The sequence below is a fragment of the Sus scrofa genome, chromosome 16 (genome assembly GCF_054392235.1).
Source record: "Sus scrofa isolate SSC_HxYL_T2T_F1_AM1 chromosome 16, Sscrofa_HxYL_maternal_Yorkshire_Landrace_v2.0, whole genome shotgun sequence".
In the NCBI taxonomy this organism is placed as follows: Eukaryota; Metazoa; Chordata; class Mammalia; order Artiodactyla; family Suidae; genus Sus; species Sus scrofa.
Window position 1 is genome coordinate 57143915 of NC_139398.1, and position 25152 is coordinate 57169066.

At 41.3% G+C, this 25152-nt stretch overlaps 1 protein-coding gene and 1 long non-coding RNA gene across 31 annotated transcripts in view; both read left to right on the plus strand.

The window, feature by feature from the left end:
* The window catches only part of MAST4 (microtubule associated serine/threonine kinase family member 4), a 589108-nt gene that overhangs the window by 233021 nt on the left and 330935 nt on the right, over nt 1-25152 (plus strand). The gene's annotated exons all lie outside the window — the stretch shown is intronic.
* LOC146395590 (uncharacterized) lies at nt 2000-11649 on the plus strand. Its single transcript, XR_014831484.1, has 2 exons — nt 2000-2803; nt 7836-11649. It is a non-coding gene; the product is annotated as an uncharacterized LOC146395590 (long non-coding RNA).

Sequence of the window (25152 nt, forward strand, 5' to 3'; positions counted from 1 at the left end):
TAAATAAAAATAAACAAACACTACTGCACTCTTATCTCAGGCTCCAGCAGTACAGAAATGAGTGGAGTATGGTCCTGACCTGTGAGGGGTTCATAGGATGGTGGGAGAGACAGCACTTTCTGCAACAGCAAGTACTGTAACCTATGTGAGTCACAGTGCAGGGGCTCTGGAAGTGGCTGGTGCCCTGTGCTGCTGCAGGAGGCCAGGAAGGCTTTGTAGAGATGGGGCTGTTTCTACCAGTTGATACAGGATGAACAGGGGGCACAGCAGCGTGTGCAGAGGTGTGGCAGCCACACAGGGGGCGTCCCTTTCAAGGTGCTGCAAATAGTGTGTGTAATAGGCAGAAAGTGATGAGCAGAGTCCCAAGAATGATGCTATTTGGAAGGATTTGTAACAATAGGAAGCCACTGAGAGAATTTTAAACAGGGCCCAGAAAAATTTTACCAACTGCCAACCATTAATGAAGAATGCCTGAAAAGAAGCCAAGAACAGCTAGAAGGTTAGAAATGGGGAGGTGGGAGATGCTCTTGATGGACCAAGATGTTGGAAGTAGAGAAAAGGCAACTGATGGTAACATTAACAGGACTTGATGGAGTTTCCTCGTGGCTCAGTGGGTTAAGGATCTAGCATTGTCACTGCTGTGGCTCTGATTATAGCTGTGGTACAGGTTTGATCCCTGGCCCAGGAAATTCTGCATGCTCTTTTGTGGTGAAATCAGATAAATGGGACCTGATAAGATGTTGGGATGGTTGGCAAAAGCAGTGGGAGGAGCTGGATGTGACTCCCAGGTTTCAGGCATAAGTTCTGACTAGAAACAAATGAGAGCAAGAAATAAAAATGATTTGGATGGTGAGAAGATGATTAGTTGGTTCTGTGCTTCTTGAGTTTGTAGCACCTGTAAAGGCTTTTAAGGTAGAGATGCTCAGCAAGCAGGTGGATGTGTGGGCATTGACTTTCAAAGAGAGGTCAAGTCTGGACATAGATTCTGAATTCATCCCCTTTAAATAATTGATTGAACTGGACTGCATAAAGAGAGAACACAATTTCTCTCAGTCTAATAGTGTTCCGTTAGGATAGTTTTCACAATTTACCATAATGTGTATTTTAGCACTTATTTTGCAGGACTGGTTAAAATTACATAGAGAGCAAAGCAGTTTTATGGTATAGTGTCAGGCCTTGAAAATAATGTATCCAATTTTGAAGATGTGTATTTTTTTTTTTTTTTTGCAAATTGCCTCCAACTTTGACAACTTGCCCACAAGTCTCATTCCAATACAATTTTGTAAAGGCAAAATGAAATATCTCAAACTAGAGGCTGTAATGGAAAAAGCAATTCATTCTTAAATGAAGATGATGAGGTTGGTGCCATATTACTTGAAACAGTGAGTGAATTTAAAACCTAAGTGAGATTACATCAAATCCAGGTAAGATTTTTGTTCCATTTGAAAGGAATATCCATAATTGAAGATAGGGGGTTCAACCAAGACACATGGCATATGTACAATTTAATCAATTTTCTGACACACTCTTTTCAATTTGTGTATGTATACACAAAGGCACTAAATCATATTGATTAAAAAACTGATTTTTTTTCATTTGGGCAATAAATGAATATCCAAGCTTAACTTTATTAGCTGCAACACTTAATGAGTTCTTACCTGGTAATTTAATAATTTGAGGACAAAAACATGGTGCAGCAAAGTGTTGAGAGTTAGAGGTAGATGAAATGATTGTAGGAAACATTAGGTATTTTTTTAATGGATTTTTCTTTTTTTTTTAGGTTAATGCCCAAAGTCAGTGCAATATCAGCTAGGTCTAAAATAATTCATTTTCTAAGATTTTCATCGTGATATTTTTCATGATGAGATATTGATAGTTTTATATTTTCTAATAGCCTCTTCTGTTCATTTTAGCATGGTCATGAAAGGTGAAGATGAAATAATAACATTGATTTGACTATGTACACTTTTCCATTAAAACTTTATTCCAAATATAAATTGTCAGGCTCATAGATTCATTTTCCATTAACTGTTTAGCAATCCAAACCAAAATGCATTATGGTAAATACAAATTGAATTTGGATAGTGTGACAGATTCAATTATGCTCTTATTTTTTCACTCTGGAATAGAAGGATGTGTATCCTCCCTTGCCCAGATCTCCTGGCTAGCACAGATACTTCCCCCCACTTGATTTTGGGCTCAGCTGTAGAATTCCTGAGTTGTTAGTAGATGTGTCACAAGCAGAGGCTTGAAATATGTTTGTGCCCTTGGACTTGCCATCTCGCTCTCTGGTGACCAGCCGTGAGAGGAACATGCCTTGGGTGGCCACTGCCCATTTAGCCTGGGTTCCATAGTAAACCCGGGTGATGTTGGCCTATGTAAACATGCAGCCAAGAGCCCCACCCAACAGACCCATAGTCCACCTGCAGTCCTGCAGTTGGTTCTTGTTAGCTACTAGTTGTGTGGTGGGTTGTTACCAAGCACTGTGGTGACCATGGTGACTCTTCCAGGGGAAACGTCTGTTGTGTGGTTAAGAGCAGGGACATTCATTCACAGCAACAAGTATGCAGCTAGAGTATCTCCTACTACATGAAGTCAGAGAAAGACAAATACCATATGATATCACTTATATGTGGAATCTAAAATATGGCACAAATGGATCTATTCACAGAACAGAAACAGAGTCACAGACATAGAGAACAGACTTGTAGTTGCCAAGGGGGAGGGGGCAGGGAGTAGGACAGACTGGGAGTTGGAGGTTAATAGATGCAAACTATGACATTTAGAATGGATAGACAATAAGGTCCTACTGTATAGCACAGGGAACTATATCCAGTCTCCTGGAATAGAACATGGATGGAAACTAATATAAAAAGAATGTATATATATATATATATATAATTGAGTCACTTTGCTGTACAGCCAAAATTGGTGCAGCATTATAAATCAGCTATGCTTTAATAAAAATAAATAAATTTTAAAAAAAGCAGAGGCATTGAAGCCATTTAGACTTCTGTTTGAATGTTGATCCACTAGCTGTTGGCTTTACTCTTCTGGGTATGCTGCTCTCTTCTAAATTTTACTTTTGCCATCAGTAAAATGAAAATATCACCTCCCAGGAATGTTGAAAAATAAGATATATACATGATCAGTTACTTTGACCAGTGTGGAGCGCATAGTAAGAACACAGTAAGTACTCGAGCCATTGTTACTGTGTTTCTAAATAGTCAAGCCTTCTTCCTCTTCTGCTCACCTTGCTCCAGGTGGCTTTGGCACATCCTAGCTGTGTGACTCTGGAGCAGGGGCGATCTCAGTCTCTGCCTCTTTTAATAAGGAAGCCCATCATGCCTGCTTACCTCCCAAAGGCTCCACCTCCAAATACGGTCACTTTAGGGCTTCAACATGCAATGTGTGAATTTGTGTGGGATGGGGTGCTGGGTGGGGGAGGGGCACACAGTCAGTCCAAAGCACTAACCATCGTTAGGTGAGGAAGTACTTAGTACAAGTTGCTTGTCAGAAAATGAAGGAACCGAAGTGCTGCAATTGGAATGGCATATAATATATTGATAACGTCATCCACATCTGTAATACCTGTGTATTGCACTTTTGCCCTTGGGAACGTGGAAATGGTAACCTCCTTTGGAATAAGGAAATTTATAAAGGGAAAGGATCAGCTAATATGGAGCCAGTAAAGGCTCTTGGTGGGAGGATTGAAAATGCTGATCAGAGGAACTTCAACTTTGGATTAGGGTAGAGGGTGGAGTCACAGAGGGGCTCATTTATACTCTGTCAATATTAATCAGCATAGCAGAGCTGGCATCGAAGATGCCTTTAAGTGGACAGAATTTGCTAAACTTAACCTCTTGCCTGCTGGAAAATGTTCTTATGTATTGGCCCTCAGCCTCCTGATATTTCCCTGTCTTTTTCCTCCTGGACAAATCTCACTGTGTCTTTCATTCCTGTCTTTCATTTCTGTGTGTGTGTTCTCTGACCGAGACAGCACTTAGCTCCTGGCATTGTGTGTTTCTTACCCAGAATTTGTTCCATAGGAAACCTGTGTCCTCAACATACTTGCTTTGAATCTATTTTGATCTGTATCAGCTGGAATAGGTTTTGAGCTGCTGGGTATTAACTTCTGTGTGCTCCTTTCTCTGGAAGCTAATTGACTGATTTGGAGTGGAGGAGAGATGAGAGTCTATACATTTGACCAATTTCACAGAGCTTACCTTGCAAGCTATTGAAATGCAAATACAGGCTACACTTAGAGACTCAGAAGAATTCACACCTTCAGTTCTTTGTTTTCTTCTGAAAAATAAGCATTCAAAATTCATGCACATTCTATTATTCATGTGCTATATATTTAGGTTCTGCTTATATGCCTAGATAAATCTTATCACCATTATTTAAAATTTCATGAATGGAACTTTGCATCTCTAATGCCCCCCTAGCCTAGACAACTTTACCCAATCAAAATAATTTGAAATACAACATTTAAATGAGTTCTTATGTGTGCGTCTGTGTATATGCATTTGTGTATATACCTATGTCATTGGCTTATCTACAGCTGTTTTTATTCAAATCTACTCTGTGTAAATGGCTAAGAACTCAAAACCTCCTCATGTTGTTTTGCCCCAGAAAAACTTGAAGCTTTGGTATTTACTGCTTGTAAGGCTTCCATGAGATACAGCATTGATGTCAAAGTACTTTTTCTTTGTTCGATTGTTGTCACATGGGTGATCCTGAAACAGGAGACCCTTTCCTGTGCTGCCTATATGCCCGCATTTTTAAAGCAGTTATCCAGTACTTTTCATGTGCCAAGTTAAAAGAATATTATGTGTCAGCAAGACAGTTACTGTCATTTGATCTTCTCTATATCTTAGCCTTCCTGGAACAGTTAATACCTTCAAGAATCCCTTCTTTCCTAAGTTGTGGTCACTTCACCGATGACAGAGAAAATAATTTCCTAGCCGGATCCAGAGCCCTCCCACCCAGCTTCCTGCCTACTGCCTCTTGGTGCTGGCACAAACTTTTTCTCATAAAGTCTTCAGTGCATAAGAGGCTGGCTCTCCAGCATTGTGTTTGGAAGAAGGAGCACAGGCTTACATGCAACCCCTTGCTAAGTCTTGGGTCCTCATAGAAGACTACTGATGACAGTTTGAATTAAATTTTCTTTCACTTTTTGGAAGTCATATAAAAATGGACTTTATGAGTTCTCTAAGTACTGTTGGAGGTTCTGTAGTTTCCAGGTAGGGTCAGTTGTTCTGGGAAAATAGCAAATGTTCATGGGAATTTTGATAAAGAATTGAGCTGGGGTATGTCTGTGTCCATGCTTAGAGCAGAAAAGAGTTGCAGACATTATTGTGATTGGACACTCTTTCTCTCTTTTATGAGTTATCTCAGTTTTCAGCCTTTTCCCCCAGGCCCTCAGATTGGTTCCAGTGGATATGCTGGGGTGGGGGGTGGAGGTGAACAGCGGCTGCATCATTTCCTGCCTCTGCAGCCGTAGAGTGTCTTTCATTATATAGTCCTTCCCGTCATTGTCAGATGCTTTCCTTAGGTTGTTCTAAACTGAAAACTGGTGTGAAGTCTGGCATTCATCTTTAACAACTGGTCCCAGTCAGTCCTGTGTGTGTGTGTGTGTGTGCGTGTGTGTGTGTGTATGTGTGTGTGTGTGTGTGTGTGTTGGTTATAGGCTGTTGGTTTCTGTTTTCTGAAGTTTCCTTCCTAGGTTTTTCTCAGTTAGGGACTATGACCTTTTAAACTAAACCTTCAGGCACACACTTAATCTCCTTTCCCTTTTTATTAAAAACAGCCTGGCTTTGGACAGAGTATAAGAGAATATTGATTTGATATGAGAAGATATCTTTGGATTTTATATGTCCTTACTGTAGACAGTGATTGGCTACATTCTTCTAAAATCTTTTTCTCTTCTTGCAATTAACTTAGTCTTTAGGAAGTGTTTTAATTCTTCATAGTGGGACCAGTGTCATGGGAACATTTATTCACTCACCCAGCAGATATTTACCAGGTGTTTTTAATGTGTGCAAAGCTGGGGCTACAAGGACAAATAAGATCTAATTCCTATCATCTTCTGGAGCCTTATGACCCAGAAGTAGAGAAGACAAACTAGTAACTAGACAACTAAATGCAGAATAAGCAGTGTTATGACGGTTAGCCCATCACCTAGTAGGCTCTGGCTTGCCGATTGACTAAGTAGACGCAGAGGGTGAGTCTACAGGATGCCAGTGGAGCCCGGAACCAGACACTGACCCAACTGCGGGGTTATCGAAGGCATGACGTCGATGAGGGACATTGGCCAGTGATTTCTGTTCTGATCATGTTAAGTTTCAGGAAATTCAAAGGGAGATGTCTAGTGGACAAGAAGAGTATATAAGAGCTTGGAGAAATAAGGACAAAATGGCCTGGAGATAGAGATCTATGTGGCATTATCATAGGAGTGTTGACTGAAGCCATGGATGCAATCACGCAGTGAGAGTCTGAGGCATGGGAAAAAAGGAGGATCTAGAAAATAACCTTGATCCATTGTGGTCACTTATCTTTAGGAACACTGGAAGACCTCAATGAATGAACTTAAAAAAAGAGATTTATTCCATCAGCAGTATTTGTTGGGTCCTACTCTGTGCTGGGACTTCAAGGGTGCTCTTAGAAGAGCTATGGTAATTGTCGTAAATAGTTACCAGCTTCTAAATGCCAGGTACTATTCTAAGTGCTTTATGTGTATCAGTTCATTTCACTTCAATATCACCCTCTTGACACAGGTACTGTTATCCTCAATTCTCAGAGGTCAAAACTGGGGCGGTAACTAACCCTTCTGGGTCTTAAAATTAGTAAGTGGCAGAACCTGGCTTAAAATTGATATGCCTAGATTCAGTCTAGATGGTTCCAACACACTCTTTAGTGATTTTTTTTTGTTTGTTTGGTTTGGTTTTTTTCCTTCTCTGAGGTGGGTAAGACAGTCCAACTGATAGTTACCATCTACTATGACAAGTTCAGTAGAAGTTGTATCCAGGATAACATGGAAGCCCAGAGCTGGGTGTAGTAGGGTGTCCCTGCTAAGGTGTTTAGTTGGATTGAAGTAGTAATAGTTCCATTCATCCATACCTCTCCAGTGGCCTTGAGGAGCTCAAGCCATGTTGTATTTTTGCAGCTATAGGCTTAGATATCAGTTGTTGACGTTTTCTCCCTGGGAGGCATGGTGAAATAATGTCCACTGTACTAAGAGGCAGATCCATGGAAGTGTTGCCAGTTTGTTGCTAGAGATTAATGACTTGTGTCCTTAAGAAAATAGAGCTAATCCACAATTGTAAACTGTAAATTGTTTAACTGTATCAGAAAGGTATATTCTGGTTTAAAATCCACAGAACATCCTCTTGAAGCTTGGAAGTATTTCATAAACTAGCTGATATATTGAGAGCCTGTTGGAAAACAGGCAAGAGTCGAAGAAAACAAAAATATGGAAGATTTAAAATGTTAATTGCTGTGTAAGGTAATTTTAGTTCTTGGAAGATAGGGTGAAAGACATCCAATGAGCTCATGGAGTGTCCTGGGACAAGTGACACTTGAGTCTAGAACAAGAGTGTCTAGGAACAGTTATTCATATTATTATGGAAAATAGTTTTGAGTTGGAGCTTATAGCTTTGCATGACTAACCATACTGAGATTTTTTAAAATGATTTTTATTTTTTCCATTATAGTTGGTTTATAGTGTTCTGTGAATTTCTACTGTATAACAAAGTGACCCAGTCACACATATACATACATTCTTTTTCTCACATTATTCTTCATCATGTTCCATCATAAGTGACTGGATATAGTTCCCTGTGCTATACACCAGGATCTCATTGCTTATCCATTCCAAATGCAATAGTTTGCATCTATTAACCCCAGACTCCCAGTCCATCCCACTCCCTCTTCCTCCCCCCTGGCAACCACAATACACAATGGAATACTACTTAGCCATAACATGGATGGAACTAGAGACTCTCATACTAAGTGAAGTAAATCAGAAAGAGAGAGATAAATACCATGTGATATTACTTACATCTGGAATCTGAAATATGGCACAAATGAACCTTTCCACATATTGAGATCTTATTGAGTGAGAAGATGTGGTCCCCTGATGCTGAGTACCACCTGGACACCCACTCCTCTCTTGATCCTTCTTAGCAGCCCCTCCCTGGTTTGGAAAAACTGACTTGGGTCCATATGGAGGGGAGCATGTGATGGCGATTGGGCCGATCAGCTTATTGTACCACGTGGACCATAGTGATTGCAAGGATGACATAAGACCTAAACTGATTCCAGAGGGAACTTCTCTCCCTTTGTTAGGAATGCTGAGGCAAAGATGCTCTTTCTTGTTGGGCATTAATTACGAAATGCTGTGGCCGCAGGAATAACTTAAAGCTATTTTGGGTGTATAAAGAAAGCATGCTTTAGGAAGTTGACCACACCAAGAAAAGTAGGGCCAAAAGATGCAAAGAAACCAGGACCCTAACAGTTTGATTCCGGCTGCTGAATCAAGCATTGTCTGAAGCAAAACCTCTCCCTGGACTTTTTAGTCACACCCATGGGTAACTCTTAAACTGTTTAAGCTGCTTTGAATTGAGTAGTTTGTTACTTGGAACAAAAAGCATCCTCATTATTTTGTGGGTTTTCTTTCATTATCATTTGCTTAAGGTAGCAATTTTTCCTTTGCAGTATTGAGAAATTTTTACTTTGATGCCAAAGTAAATTTAGTTTTTACTCCCCTAAAATATCTTGGTTTTTTCCCTTCTGCAAAGATGTATTAACTTTTATTATTTTATAGTGTAAATGTCGTTTAATATTTTGTTTATGAAGAGATTAGAAGTGCAAAAAAGATGATACTTAAGAAATTTATTTCAGTGACATTTGCAATAAAAGTGAAACATTGCCTTGGAAGGATTAATATGTTTGTGTTCTTACTCTGATAACCCCTTAAAAGTAGGTATTTGTTTAACAAGTAAAGAATTATTAGGCATGACTTCACCAGTGAGCAGTAAGCCTAAGTTATTTTTATTCTAGATGATTTGACAGGGATGAACAGCTCATGGGGCAAGTCAGTATAAAACTTATCTTTATCGCCTTTTATCATACCTGCTCTGCATAATTATTCACATCTGTTGGCTAGTAGATGCCATTATAGCAGAATTAGGATGTGTGGAACAGGAAATACTGGCTAGTGATTATTTTTTCTTCTCCACCTCTTTTCTACCTTTTCTTCCTAATTTTCCGCTTCTCTTTAGTGCACTGACTTTATGAAATAGTCTCAGATTTGTGGGTCTGTTGTGCTCATGCTGGAAGATTCAGTTCCACATACATTCTTACCAAGCCACACGTATACCTGTAGCGGCAGCATTTATTCACATGGCACAGGCATCTGGAATGGCCAGTGTGCTCAAAGCAGAAAACTGCAAAGGACCTTCGAACAGAGGCAGCTGAAGTTCACGCTGCTCACCCCAGCTTCATGTTCTTTTCTCACGGTCAGTGGACGTGGTGAGCTTTGAGTGAGTTCTATAGACTCTGCAAACCTCTTTGACTCAGTGAGAGTAATTGGAGTGATTGGGAATGTTCTTGTTTTGGCTTCCCTTTTGGTTCTCTGGGCAGCTGTGACATGTGATGCAGCCAAACCAGGCTTCCATGGACTAGAGGTTGACTCTAAGGCAGAGTTGATGGAGATCAGGTCCCTTGTGTCTAACTTTGCCCAGCTTACACTATTCTACTTCATATCCCATTGAGAAGTTGGGGAAGCAGCAGAAACCTGAATGTGTTATCAGATCTTCCATAGGGAAACCCCTCTGGATCTGTCCGGAGTGGATTCTCAGCCAGCCCTTTCCTTCACGCCTCGCCCTCCCCCCTGCACATGCCCCCCGCCCCCCAGCCCCCCTCCTTGCCTTCCCTTCTCTTTCCCTCCCCATCTTCTCTTTTCCCTCTCCCTCCCTTCCCCTACTTCCCTTCTCTCTCTCTCTCTCTCTTTTTTTGTTTGTTTGATCCACCTCCTCCTTTTTCTAGTCCATTTAGACTTATTCTCCCCCTCCCCACCCCTAGAGTGGCAACTCTTCTTTCTAAACCCCCAAGCCCAGGGTACCTGTCCCATCACCTCCCTCAGCTCTCATGGGACCTCATCATAACTCCCAGTTCTTGTTGTCTCTCTCCACCCCCAGGTGTTGGTAAACTCCTTGAGATTCAGAAATTTGTCTTGTCCCCCGTTAGATCCCAGATACATGGTCAGTAGTGACAACCCCGGATCCTTTACCGCTAGGTCACCAGGGAACTCTAGACCCCAAATGTATGGTCAGACATGGGGTAAGTGATCAGTAAAATTTATTATTGTCAGGGGCTGGGTTTCACGTGATTTTAATTCTTTATGTTTATTTTTTGTGAATCTATGTTTTCTATTTTATAATCAGAATGGAAAGTTTAAAAAAGAAATATAATTTGATAAAAGCTATGCGTGAAATAAAGAAGAATCTTTCCAGGTCCGTTCCAGTGTTAATGGGGTCCTTGACAGAAAGTGAATTACCTCACAGGCATGAAGCAGTTATTTATAGTGGTTACATCAGCCAGAATAAAAATGATAAATTCTAGATCCCTGTCCCTGCACTCAGTGCAGAATTCTAGGTGAAGAATTTGCCTGATTTGCCTTTCACTGCCTCTAATTCTTTAATTCTCAGGGTCCAGGCTTAGAGCTTTTTTGCTTAAAAAAAGAGAGAGAGAATTTCTTTTTCTTCAACAGCGAATGCCTAAGGTGCTTAGAATTAGGAGATCATAGAATTTTAAGTCCAAGAGAGAAAACTTAGATTTAATCGAGCTGAGTTTCTTCATCTTCTGGCTGACAATACAGTGTTTCAGAGAAATAGAGACCGAACCAGTTACCAAAATAGTGACTATCAGAAGCAAAGTGTTTTCATGTCTAGTCTGTGCACCCTGCCATCCTGTGTGTAGGAAATGCTGCAGTTCTTTTGTGTGGCCTCATGGGACTTTTAAATAATAACTTTTTAAGAATGTGTATATGTATGTGTGACTGGGTCACTTTGATGTATAGTAGAAAACTGACAGAACACTGTAAACCAACTGTAATGGAAAAAAGTAAAAATCATTTAAAATATAAAATAAATAAATAATAACTTTTCAAATGAGAAACCAGCCCTTGCCTGGAAATGATCCCATTTCAGGAAGTTTATTAATATCCTTGAGTGAGGCTTCTGATTTAACTTAATAGCAAAAGCCTGTCCCTAGTTGTTGCTACTCCTCACTTTCTGAACTTTGGGTATGTATTTATTTCTTAACTATTTAATTGTATATTTTAGGTGGTGAAAGCAAACTACAGTGCCTCAAAGACATGTAAGATACACATGTAAAGCCTCTAGAGAAACAGTAGGGAGAGGTGAGGCCTGTAGTCAAACTGCAGAGCAGAGGCCCTGCTTGAAGGCATTCAGATTCCATTCTTATTTTTAAACCCCAGGAGCTCCCTGGTGGCTCAGCAGATTAAGAATCTGGTGTTGTTACTGTTGTGGTTCTGGTTACTGCTATGGCATGGGTTTGATCCCTGGCCTGAGAACTTCCATGCCCTGCATATGGCCAAAAATAAATAAACATAAACAAATAAAATTAAAACCCCCAAAGAGAGCCTATCCTGAATCTCATGTTTGTGATTTCTATCAAATTTAGGTCCTCAAAGAAAATTTACAAAGAATCCAGTTTAAGCCCCCCACCCCACCCCTTTTGAAAACACATCACAAAATCGCATCCAAGTGGGAAGAAGAATCTTTTGGAATGGAGAAAGTTTCTTTTGCCAGTAGAGGCTGCTTAGGCAGTATTTTTACTCCGTGCATGCCGAACATTTCCCCATAGATGGTAACCTCAGTCTTTTATAATTTAGCATGATTTAAAATCTTTCTGAAAACAAATGGGATTTGAGCACAGTATTCCATCTTGGCCCTGCTTTCTTTCCTTCTATTTATTTATCTTGCTATCTATTTCTATAGAGTAAAGACTTGGCAGAAAGGCTTGGAGAAGAGAAAAAGAATCTGGTAAAACATCTCCTTAACTAGGGTTTAATAGGAGAGGGGCAGGGGCAGCTGTCTAATTGATGAGGCTGCCAGGCAATTTGAACCAACCCGTTAGTTACAAATTTGTGCTATGCAAAATTTAACACCCGTGGCCAGAGCCATAAGGAGGCTGCAAGTAGCCTCAGATGCATTCTTTTTGTGCTGGCCGTTGCTCTTAAAGGACAGTTTAATTCGTGTGAGATACTGTCCCAGCTTGCTGTCTCTTTCATTCCTTGGGAAATGACTCTTTAGAGTCACCATTTTCCTAATGTTTTAAAAACCCAGGCTACATATCTAACCCCCTTTTTGTTTTTATTAGCTCCACATATCACTGGATTATTATAGTGTGTGCACTCTTTTTCTCTGTTGAGTGTCTTTTTGAATCAGCATTATCTTGGTGCAGATTTCCTTCGAAAGAAGAGCATTCATTAACTGTGGAATAGCTCTTTTTAAGGACGCTGTCTCTTCCCTTCCTTCTGACTGTTTTCAAGCTTGCTTAAGTGGTGCCTCGTTGCATTGCATTATTCATTTTAGGGCTGAAGTAGTTCTGGAAGATCACTTTGTCTGATCCTCTCATGGTTGTAGCCCAACGAGGTTACCTGACGCCAGCTAAACTTCTCTTATGTGTAACCAGTCATACCAAGTGTAAACTATTTTCCCTTTCTAAATAGAACTTCTTTCATATTCCTTTTGGGGAGTAAGGAAAGGGGTGTGTGGAAAATATGATGAGATGAAGATGATTATGGTATCATCTCATCTGGAACTGGAAAACAGCCTTGGGTGACATGCTCGCCCTAAGAATGTCATAGTGGGGGCACCCCGTGGTTATAGCCCAAAGCTAGTCTAAGAGAGAGTGGTTAATAAACCTCAAGTGCTTTTGTGATTTTTTTCACCCCCCGCCCTCCGCCCGCCCCCGCTGCCTCCTCTTGTCTGATTTTTAAATCCCTTGGTTCATCACCCTGTGCCAGGACTGGTGGCGAGTCAAGGAATTGCATCTAATGAAAGTTCACATTTGCACAGCCCACGGCTGGTGAAAGAGGATTTTACGAATGGGAAGTGAATCCTGTCGGAAAAGACTACACAATCAGTGTGATAACTGAGTTAACATGCTGAAAGACCTGCCGGGGATAAAGTCTAATTATTCTGGTTGTCTGTGTTTGCTAGGTCCAAGTGTGTCTGTGTATGTTTAAATTCCTCACTGAAAAATCATTTCCCCTTATTTTTTTCTACTTGTTTCGAGCTGCTTGTGATGCTGTGGGAAAGCCAATGGTATTTTTTAAAATAAACAAATAGGACTAAAGAAATATTTTATAAATAAGCAAGGGAATGCTCCTATTTTTTTAATCACTTTGTTTTTTTCTACTTAGTGTTGCATGAAAAGGAAAAGCTCGGTCAAAAAAGATGGAAGCCTCCTGCCTCCCATAAGAAATATTGTTCAGTAATGTTTAAATGTTTCTCCTGGGTCTGCACAGTGGTTACCGAGTCTCATCAGAGAGTAAGAGGAGCATGCAGCCTTCCAAGTAGTTGATTTGGAAAATATTACCAAATGTTTGGATATAAAGTTTTCCAGCTCACTGCTTCATGAGTTTTCTGCCAGTGGGAATAGTTTTTTTGAATGAATGGAAGGAAAAGACCTAATTCCTGTAAGGATTTCTGTGGAGAATAAAATCAGAATTCTTTTCTAAATATACAGCTTATGTTTTGAGCAGATGGAACAGACCCTTAGATGTCTTGTGTTGAATACAAAGTGCAGTAACGTAGCCAAGCCATTTAATTATATATTTAATAAATTATAGAGTCAGCAGAAATTATACACTTATGAAAGGTCATAGTTTAAGAGGTTAGTGAAGTTGCATAAAGAGATTGGCCACAAATTTTGCAGCGTTGCCTTTTACAGGAAGTCAGTGACAGTGTCTTTTTAAAGTTAACTTTTATGTTCACACTGCCCAGCACATGCGATATGCTTATTGAGTGATTATGTGAAAGAACAAGAATTAGACATCAGGGAGTTCCTGCTGTGGTGCAATGAGTTAAGAATCTGACTGCAGCAGCTTGGGTCACTGTGGAGGCGTGGGTTCAGTAGTACGGATGGCCCGGTGCTGTGGGTTAAAGGATCTGGCATTGCTACAGATGTGGCATAGGTCACAGCTGTGGCTCAGATTCAGTTGCTAGCCCAGGAACCTTCCTTAGGCCATGGGTGTGGCTATTTAAAAAAAATTAGATATCAGATTTGCTCTATCTAGACTATATCCATATCAATGGTGATTTTTTAATCAAGGTTAATGTATGCGGTAGTTAGCTATGGCTGTGTAGCAAGGAGTCCCCCAAAAGTAACAGTTTCAAACAACAAATACTTGTTCTCTATCGGTTTTTGTGGGTCAGGAGTCCAGGAACAGTTTGGCAAGGTGATCTGGCTCTTGATCTCTAACAAGGCTAAAATTAGGCTGCTAAAGTATTGGCATCATCTCAAGGCTGAATTGGGAGAGGAACTACTTCCAAGGTCACTCAAGTGGTGGTTGGTAAGGTTCAGCTCCTTGCAGGTCACTGGAACGAGAGCCTCTGTTCCTCAGTGGGTCTTGCCCGGAGACCATCTTCGGGTCCTCATTACTCTGGCCTCCCCATAGGGCAGCTCACAACGTGGTCACTCACTTCCATCAGAGTCAGCACATGAGAACAAGACAGAAGTCGCTGCCTTCTGTGACCCAGCGTTGGAAGTGACACCTCCTCACTTTGGTCTGTTCTGGTCTTTAGAGGTGAATCACTAAGCTCCACACTCAAGGAGAGGGGGGGCAGTGCTGTTACAACAGGGGTGAATACCAGCAGCTGAGGATCATTGCGCATCACGTTAAACACTGCCTACAGAGTCAGAACAGGGACCAGAGAGTGTAAAGGGAGTACCTTCAGTGGCAGGAGTGGTCACCCCTGCTTCACGACGTGGTTAACTTTTACTTATCTTGACGTGCACTTGGGTCGTTTGATTCTGTGTGTGTTTGTGTAAATTCTCCCTTGTGAGGTTGAGTTCCTTAATGATGGAGACCCTGCCCTGTTTAATCCTGTGACTGGGGAACTTGGTCTGCTTGACACTGAAATATTTAAGAACTAATGGCATGGAGGAATTAGAAGAGTTGCATTCAGAGCTGGTGTAGGTGGAACTTGTTTTCTTAATCAGGACTCTCCTGAAAGCAGAGCTGGAGATGTGCATTTGAAGGCAGGTCATTTGAGAGGTGGTCTCAGGAGGTGGGGACGAGGGTGAAGGTGGCGTGTGAAGGGTATGGAAGGAGAGCCTGTGTAAGCTCCCTGTGATGGACACGGCGATGTCCTTCCACTGGGGCTTCCTGAGACACACATGGAAGGAATTCTCCCTGCAGAAACCCACTTGAAGGATTCGACCGGAGCCAGAGCTTATCCACCACTGGCTCCTGTCCCCATCAGTTGAAGCTTATCCCAGAGGAATTAACTCCTCACTCTAGGCTGAGTGGGCTCCCATGGCCTGGGAGAATGCCTGGGACAGAAGGAGAAAATGCCCATTGGGTGTGATGGTGATAGTATTCAGTCAGCAGCAGGTTGGTCTGAGCTTGCTCTCTGTCCCCATTGCAGTCGAGGAGGATGTTGGAGATGGGACAGGGTGGGGGCCCTGAGGAATAGGATGCACCCCCCTCTCCCCTGTGGTGTCTTCCATGTTGGCAGAGGGGCACAGAAGCCTGATGATAGACTTTGACGGTCAGAGTGGGAAAGCGAGGGAGATCAAAGACCTCTTTGGCCCCTACCTTGGGTATATGTAGATAAATCCTTTTGTACAGTAGTTTCTGGAAGATTAATGCTATTTCACTTGGCTGTTTCCCCTTGAACAAAAGGAAAAGTGAGATGTTGACGTCAGTTTTGAAGAGTTATTAATTGCCCTTACATGTGCCAGTCAATGTCAGTGCTGTCTAGAGGAAGAGATTAGAAGTTCCTGTGTGTTGTCTTTATCAGGAAGACACACACTGACTGATTGCCTTCCTGATTTTAAATCTGATTTCCTTTTTAATCTAATTTTGAATCAAGTACTGTGCGTTTGCACAAGGAGAGCCCCTATGCCCACAGTATTGTAGGGAGATCTTTTGATTGGCTGCTTGTGATAATGGAATGTCCTTGTTTTAAGTGTTGACCTAGACAAGAGCTGTGGTTTCACAGTTACATGGCCAGCTGTTGAAGGCAGTCTTTTAAAAATTTTGCAAAGTTAATAAAAAGTATGGAGATTGACATAGCCAGCACCTCTATAGCTGACCTCTAGAATTAAGAAGTGTTTATATTTTGTCATTTTTCTTGCAAGGGTAATTTTTAATGAAAGCAATTGAACATTTTAACAAGCAATAAAATCTTAAAACAAAAAAGAAATATGACTGAAAACTCCTCTCCAAGCCTTGGTTTCCTTATCCACTCCCTCCCAGAAGCAACCCCCATCATAACTTTGGGGTGTGTATTTTCAGTCTGTGTTTGTATACACTCATAAATATTTTGCAGACTTTTTTCTCCCACTCAGAATTGTTTTTTTCATGTATTGATATTGATTCAAATGAATATAGTTCATTCACTTTAAATCCAGACTAGTATTTCATCTTATGGATATGTCATGATTTCTTTTATCCTTTCCCTTAATAATAGACATGTTACCTGTTTCTAGTTCTTTTTATTATTGTAAGAATGCTTCAGTGGAAATCTGTTTATGAGTTTCTTGCCATCTCGCGTAAGGATTTGAAGATGTGTGTTAAGAAGCAGAATTCCTGGGTTATGAGGTGTACACATTTTCAACTTAATAGGTATTATTAATATTTATATTAAATATTCAATATATTAAATATTAATAATATAGATGTTGTTAAAATTTTTGCTAATGTGCTTGAAGCAATGAACACTCCTACAACACATTGCTTTTTCCCCTCATGTTCTCCAGTACGTGGTATTTTGAGACTGAAAGAATTTTTGCTGTTCTGAAGGATGTAAAGTGATTATTTTAATCTTTATCTTGAATTATACTAAAGAGAATGTTTGTTTGTTTGTTTGTTTTTTGTTTTTTTGGTCTTTTTGCCTTTTCTAGGGCCACTCCTGCGGCACATGGAGATTCCCAGGCTAGGGGTTCAATCGGAGCTGTAGCCGCCAGCCTACGCCAGAGCCACAGCAACGCAGGATCCGAGCCACGTCTGCAACCTACACCACAGCTCATGGCAATGCCAGATCCTCAACCCACTGAGCAAGACCAGGGACCGAACCCCCATCCTCATGGTTCCTAGTCGTATTTGTTAACCACTGAGCCATGACGGGAACTCCGAGAATGTGTATCTTTTTATATGGCTTGTGGCCATTCTTTTCCATCTTCTCTGATTTGCTGCATCTTATTTTTTGCCCATCGTTTTAATTTATGTCCTTTTTCTGTGACTATGTAATTTACCTATTAGGAGATTTTTTTTCTTTTTTTTTTCTTTTTAAGCCGCCCCCATGGCATATGGAAGTGCCAGGGATCAAATCTGCACTGGAGCTGCATCTATCCCACAGCTGCAGCAATGCTGCAACACCAGACCCTTAACCCACTGTGCAGGGCAGGGGTTCAAACTGGCACTTCAACAGAGACAAGCCGGGTGGGAACTCCATATTGGACTATCTTATTTCAGTCTGTCTCTTCCTTTAAAATGTATGTCATGCAGAAGGCTTATGTTTTAATACCATCTAGTTTATCAATCTTTATGAGAGTTTGGCTTTTCATACCTGTTTAATAAATAAGTTCCTATTCATAGGTCATAAAAATAACTCATACTTCATTTTTTTCTTCTAAAAATTTTAAAGTTATATGTTGACCTTAAGTTTCTCATCATTCTTATTTTTTTCCCTTAGGGTGGTGTGTGGTTATGGATTAAATTTATTTTTCCAGGTGGAAAGTGAATTTTCACCATCCCAAATTAGTGTGTCTTCTCATATTTGTTTTTCTGTCTCTATTTTTTGCTGCCTTCCCATCTGTCTAAGGGTCTGTTTTGGGTTCTCCAGTTGCCCAAGTCTGTTCTCTAGTGACTGCCACGTGGTTTAATGCCTACATTTCATAATAAATCATAACTTCTCTAGGGCAAGTCCCCATATTTGTATTCTTCTTTGATTCAGAGTTGATGTACATATTTTTGGCTATTTAGGCCTCTAAAGGAATTTATTTATTCCTTTTCTCTTTTTTTTCTTTTTATGGCCACACTTGTGGCATATAGAAGTTCCCAAAGTAGGGGTCAAATCAGAGCTACAGCTTCAGGTCTAAGCCACAGCCACAGCAATTTCAGATGTGAGGTGCTTCCCTACCTGTGCTGCAGCTTGTGGCAATGCTGGTTCCTTTAACCACTAAGCAAGGCCAGGGATCAAACCTGCATCCTTATGAATCCAAGTCAGGCTCTTAACCCATTGAGCTACAATGGGAACCCCCTAAATAAATTTTAAAAATCATTTGTCTAATTCTACAAAAACACACATACTTAGAATTTTAACTAGAATTCTAATGGCTCTTCAAATCAGTTGGGGAAATATTTGAGTCCATCTATATATGTGTCTCCTATAATTCTAAAATTCATCTGTGCCCATCAAAGTATTTTACAATTTTTACTCTATAGATCTTATTCCTCCTTTTTTATAGTGTTTCCTTTATTCTTTTTTTAACACAAAACATTGCATTAAAGTTGTACAACATAATGATTTGATATATGTATATGTCATGAAATAATTACCACAAAAAGTTTAGTTAACATTTGTCACCTCGCATGGGTACAAAAATTTTTTTCCTGTGATGACAACTTTTAAAACCTAATCTCTTAGCTGCTTTCAAGTATACAATAGGGTGTTATTAACTCTAGTCACCATGCTGCATGTTGCATCCCCAGGACTGACTTATAACTGAAGTTTGTATGTCTGACCACTTCCCATTTGGCCCACCCCCTCACTCTCTGACTTTGGCAACCACAAATCTGTTGTTTCTCTGAGTTCAGTCTTTTAGATTCCACATAAAAGTGAGATTTTGCAGTGTTTGTCTCTCCCTGTCTGATTTATTTCACTTAGCCTAATGCCTTGAGGGTCCATCTGTGTTACCACTTTTTATGGCTGAATAGTATTCCATTGTAGATGTTTACCACATTTTCTTTATCCATTTATCTGCCATCAACACTTAGATTGTTTCCACGTCTTTGGTGTTGTAAATGATGCTGCAGTGAACATGGGGGTGAAGAATTCTCTGCAAGATAGTGATTTTATTACCTGTGGGTATATACTCACAAGTGAAATTGATCATTCAGTAGTTCTCAGTTTTCTGAGGAACCCCACACCATTTTCCATGGTGGCTGTACCATTTTACATCGCCAGTAACAGTGCAAAAGTTCCCTTGTCTCTATATCCTTGCCATTGCTTTTCTCTTGTCTTTTTGATTATAGTCATTCTCGAGAGTATAAGATACTCTCTCGTTGTGGGTTTTGACTTGCTTTTTCCTGATGTCTGGTGATGCTGAGCCTCTTTTCATGTACCTTTTGGCCATTGTATGTTGTTCATCTTTTTATAGATGTATTCCTAGATACCTTATGGTTTTTATTACAATTTAAAATTTTATATTTTTTCCGTCTATGTTTTCTAATTAGTTGTTGGGTGATGTATCCAAATAATATTTATTTTTGTATATTGATCTTGTATCCAAAATCTCTTTTAGCTCTTTTAATCATTCAAAAAGTCTGGAATCTCATGATAGTTTGATGGAGACATTCTATTAACCAGAAACAGAATAATAGCTTTCTAATTATTTGCTTCTTTTTCTGTTTTTACTGCACTGGTGAGGAATCCTAGAACATTGTCAAATCATAACAATATTGTAACAGTTCTTATCTTGGGTTGCTATGCAGCTGCAGACATATACCTCTTCCTCATCGTCTCTAATTTTTCCTTTTGTAAACACTGTTAGATGTGAGATTTTAACATTTCTTATTCTGCCCTCCGTAGTGGTAATGGCCATTCTGATTTCCCGTGTTTTGGTAGTCCTTACAGCTGTGCTATATTTAAGCACTAGAATAATGGAACTGATGTTGGTATAATATCTTTACTTAAGACATAGGTCAGCAGCTTCATTGATTCTTGGTTCTCCTGCAACCCCAACCCTCTTGCCCATCCTCCCTCCCCAATTCCCTAGTACCTTCCCATAAACCCTCCTCTTCCAGCAACAATAGGACCAGACTGGAGAGTATTTATTGGCTAACTTTTCAATGCATTGGCATCATTAGACCATGCAGTGGTTTTCCAAGGGATATCTTTATCTTATGTTTTGTTTTTATCAAATTGAAAGATAATTGGGAAAGCAGTGATACTAAACAGTGAAATAAATGCAGTTCCTAGTTTGGGGGAGGCTAGGTAAAATCTTGTCACTGAGTGCAGTATCACATGAAATGAATGATTTAAGTACAAGTAGAATATCCATGTGAACACCATGGTCCTTGAGCATCTCACACTCTGCAGCGGCCACAGGAAAAAGGCTGTGCTGCATAAGCACTCTTTCTCCTGGAAGCCAGACATGAGTGAGGCTTTAAGTCATAGGCTTTTGGCCCTCTTAAATTGTACTTTTAATAGAGCAGTGAGATTTTGGTTTTAGGAGGTATATGTATGTCCTTTACAAACATCCTGGCATACTTGAGTTCACTGAATTTGAAAAACCAAACTGATAAATCAGTGGTTCACTGTATCTTATTGTTGATGGACTATGACTTGTGAGCTATTCTTTGGGGGGTATTGGTTGAAAGCAGAGACACTGTAGCCAATTTGCCTAGATTTGAATTCTAACTTTACTTCTTAGCAGCTCTGTGGGATCAGCCACATTTTACACCTCTTTATACCTTGCTTTAGTTTATTTATTTTAATTTAATTTAATTTAATTTAATTTAATTTTTTTTTTTTTTTGGTTGTGCCTGCAGCATGCAAGAGTTCCCAGGCCAGGGATCAAACCAGCATCACAGCACTGACAATACAGGATTCTTAACCTGCTGAGCTGCAAGGAAAGTCCTATAGCTTTATTTTCTTGTCTGCAAAATGGGGACAGTAAAAATGCCCATCTTATAAAGCTGTTAGGAGGATTAAAGTAATTGATACATGTAATACACAGTAGAGTTAGGCCACAGGAAGTGCTAGGGGTCAAATAGGAGCTGTAGCCACCAGCCTACACCACAGCCACAGCAATGCGGGATCCAAGCCTCGTCTGCGACCTACACCACAGCTCACGGCAACGCTGGATCCTTAACCCACGAGCGAGGCCAGGGATTGAACCCGCGTCCTCATGGATGCTGGTCGGGTTTGTTAACCACTGAGCCACGACGAGGACTCCTATTTAAAAACTCATATATTCACAAAAATATTTACTCTCCTCTAAGGACCTTGCGATTTGATTGAGACAGTAACATGTGCTACCCTGTATTTTTACTGTTACGCAAGAAGAGAGGCTGGCATTTAGAGGTGATGCTGAGAGCTGGAAATCACGGAACACCCTAGATTCCTCTAGGAGTGCTTTAGGATTACGTATTCTTTCAAGATGAAGTATTAAGGAGTTAAAGACCAAAGTCTCACAATGTTTCTTTAAATATCTGTTTCAGCTGCATATGATTAGCACATTTTTCTTGGCAAGGATCACCTTTTCCTTTTTCTGCTGGAGTATTTTTTCGTCAGCAGCCTTTCTTGTTTTTCTTCCCGAACACTTCCTCTGCGGCTGTCTTTCTGTCGTCTGCCCTCATTCTCTTCCCCATGCTTCAGCACTTCCCTCCCACCACTTCCCATCCTCTAACTTTAAAAAAAAAAAAAGCTTTGCTCATTGATTGTTTAGCATGTTTCCTTCCTCTTTTGCATTCCCCCGGCCTGGACAATCAGAGTGGAAGTGCGCTGACAGCATGGGAAAGTCGCTGCCCGCTGTGGCTGTTTGCATAACGCAGGCAGGATACACCACTAAAGGGGTAATGAAAGGCAGTGCCCGGGTCTGCTCTGAGGCTGGCTCTGATGCCATCTGCTTCCAGTCTGTAGTCACTGCTCAGTTCCTCTCAAAGAGGTTAGCCCAGGATTCACCTTGTCATTGGGTAACTGGAGGTACCTACTGTATGTTCTTGTTACATGGGATTTTCTTCTGTGGGCAGGGGGCATCTGAGGCATGGCTGGCACTCCCGGGTCTAGGTGCCATTGCTGTGTTCATTGACACATGTAAAAAATGCTCCCAATCCTCACAAAATCAATCACGTGGAGTTGATAACTAGACATGAAAGTTGGGTCCGTGTTCGAGGTGTAATAAAGCAGCAGCAGCTGAGAGCCACCTTGACACCATGAACAGCCAACATGTATTAGGTGTTTTCCCATGCCAGGCACCTGCTGCATATGGTATATGCCTTATTTTAGCTCACGACCCTGTGGAGGCGGCTCTTTGCCCCATTTTACAGATGTAGACCTCGGCGGGTCTTGGGAATCTTTTCCACTGTGATCGAGTGCCTTCCACGCCGGCTGTGTGCACCTCCCAGGGCAGCGCATCCCCCGAGGAAACACTCATGGAGAAGCCAAAGTGCGATTTGTTTACATTCTCCAGATAAAAGCAGGCTTTGGTTAAAGAGTGGCACATGGAATTATAACAGTGTGAGCTGGACATTGTCACATGTTTTGTTTTGTTTGTACCTTTTTTTGAAAATTCATGTCTTCTAAGCATCCAGGGCCTTATTTAATGAGGGAGCGACAAGGTGACCTTTCAGCTCTATCCCCACCCTCACCCCCCTAAGAATTTATGGTGATTAGTCCTGTGGTAAAAAAACACAAGGTTGTCACTGTGTTCTGGGGGGGGGGGGTAGCAATGTTACATCAGGTGTTCAGTGTTATAATTATGATTGGCTGTGTATGTGGGCACTTAATCTCTTTCGCATATCTGTGTGATAAGCAGCTACAAGGTGAAGGAGGAAGGTCACTTGAACATCACACTACCCGTATCGTGAGGCCAGGCCGCCTCCCCCTTCCTGGGCCCCTGATGTGAGCTGTGAGAACAGACGAAACCAATCACAGTGGCTTTGAGGCGTCTAGTGCAGCCCCCTGTTTAATTTAAACCCCAATCAAGTCTAATTATCAGAGCCATATTACTTGCCAGCAGTAATTTGCTTTGGGTACAACTCAGAGCTATGTTAGAAATTTTATTTTGCCTTCAGAAAACCGGCTTACCTGTAAATTTTCCCCCAGATTTCCCTGTGGAGAATTGGTTCTCTTAATTTAGGTATCTTGTAATTTTTCTCATTAAAAGAAGTGTGGCATGTGATATCATTAAATTTTTTTCTAAATTGAAGTGACTTAAGTGGGTTGACATATGTGCTGCAGTATAATTGTGCTATGTTTTTGGAGCTCAAGTCAGTAATTACATCCATAAACTTATTGTCTATGGTAAAATATGTTAGCTGGTCTTTGACACAGAATTCATTAATTTGAATCAATATGTAATGTTCTGAAATGCTCTAACAAAGGATCATTGATGGATGGGCATGATGCAGTCTAAGACCCAAACATTTCTCTATGAATAGCAGTACATGTAAACATTGTCTAAATAGCAATTCAGTACTAGGATTCCCAAAACACACACGTTATGAAGTCTGCAAGAAATTTGAACTGTGACGTGATCCCAGTAACTGAATTCACTTGTTTTTAAAACAGGATGTCCTGGATATTTTTGATCTTTACAGTATGGAGCTAACATTCAGAGTGCATCGTAGAATTTTAAACCCTTGTAGTTCCCACCGTGGCACATGGGGATAGGCGGTGTCTCTGGAGCACCGGGATATAGATTTGATCAGATCCCTGGCCAAGGATAGTGGGTTAAGGATCCGGTGTCGCCACACCTGCGGCATAGGTAGAAAATTCGGCTTGGATCTGATCCCTCGCCAGGGAATTCCATATGCCATGGGGGGGCCAAAAGAAAAAAATAGAATTTAAACCTTCAAATGCATCATGCCTAGTCACAGGTGTGGATGCTGAGGTCCAGGGGGGCTGAGTGACTGGGGCCAGCTTCCATCACCCACTGCTGGTGGAGTGGAGACTGGCCTCCCAGATCCTCTGTTTCTGCTACCCCTCAGAGAGCACCGGAGCTCCCCTCTCAATGGAATCTTGGCAGATGCCGACTAGCTTTTCTACTTTCCTAATGTTGAATAACTTTAAAAGGCAAATTGAAGTGTGCCAGGGCTGGGAAGTAAATTTGAATTCAAAGTAAGAATTTCATCAGGAATCCAATCCCAGGGTTTTCTTTTGACTTGAGACTGCAGACCTACCAAAATTACATTAATGTGAAACCCTGACAAAAGAAAAATCCCCGTCATTAGATACGTGGTGCTTCACAGATAATGTCTAGTTCACCCTTTCAGCATTTCTGGGAAGCCAGAGCCTGAGAAGAAAAGCACCGTGGTGTGGCTGCTCTGCTCGGATTGTTTGCCCGCCCGCCCCTTAAACACGCAGGCTTGTCCACAGTGCTTCAATGCTGAGGCGCACCCCGTTTTCAGTACAGCAAAGGCCTTTTTGAAGGTGGAACAACACATGCTGTTTAAGAAACTTGGACAGGGCAGAGGAGAGAAAAGGGGGTGGCCCCTGTGGTTGCTGCTGTTCACTTTCCCTCAGAGAGGGAGTGGGTACCTTTCATCTTTTCTTTGACCCTCAAATCACCTTGCACCTTTCCTTCTCTCCCCTTTCCCCTCCACTCTCTCTCCTTTCCCGTCCCTCCCCTCCCACCTCCCCGTCTCCCCTCTCCCTGCCCCATTCTGTCTTCTCCCCCATTCTCTTCCCCTCCCCCTCCCTCATCCCCTTCCCATTTCCCCCCCCACCTCCCCTACCCCCTCTCCTTCTTTTTCCTTTCCCCAGTTCTCTCCCTTTCTCTTCCCCTCTCTCCCTTCCTCTCCACCCTCCTGCCACCTTTCCGTCTTCCTCTCCTTTTCCTCTCCTGGGGGGACCTGCATCCCCATCTCTCCTCTGGGTGTCTGGTTGCGTTTGGGCCAGTTGGGGAACAGGTAATTGGCGGGAAAGAGGGAGAATAGAGAAA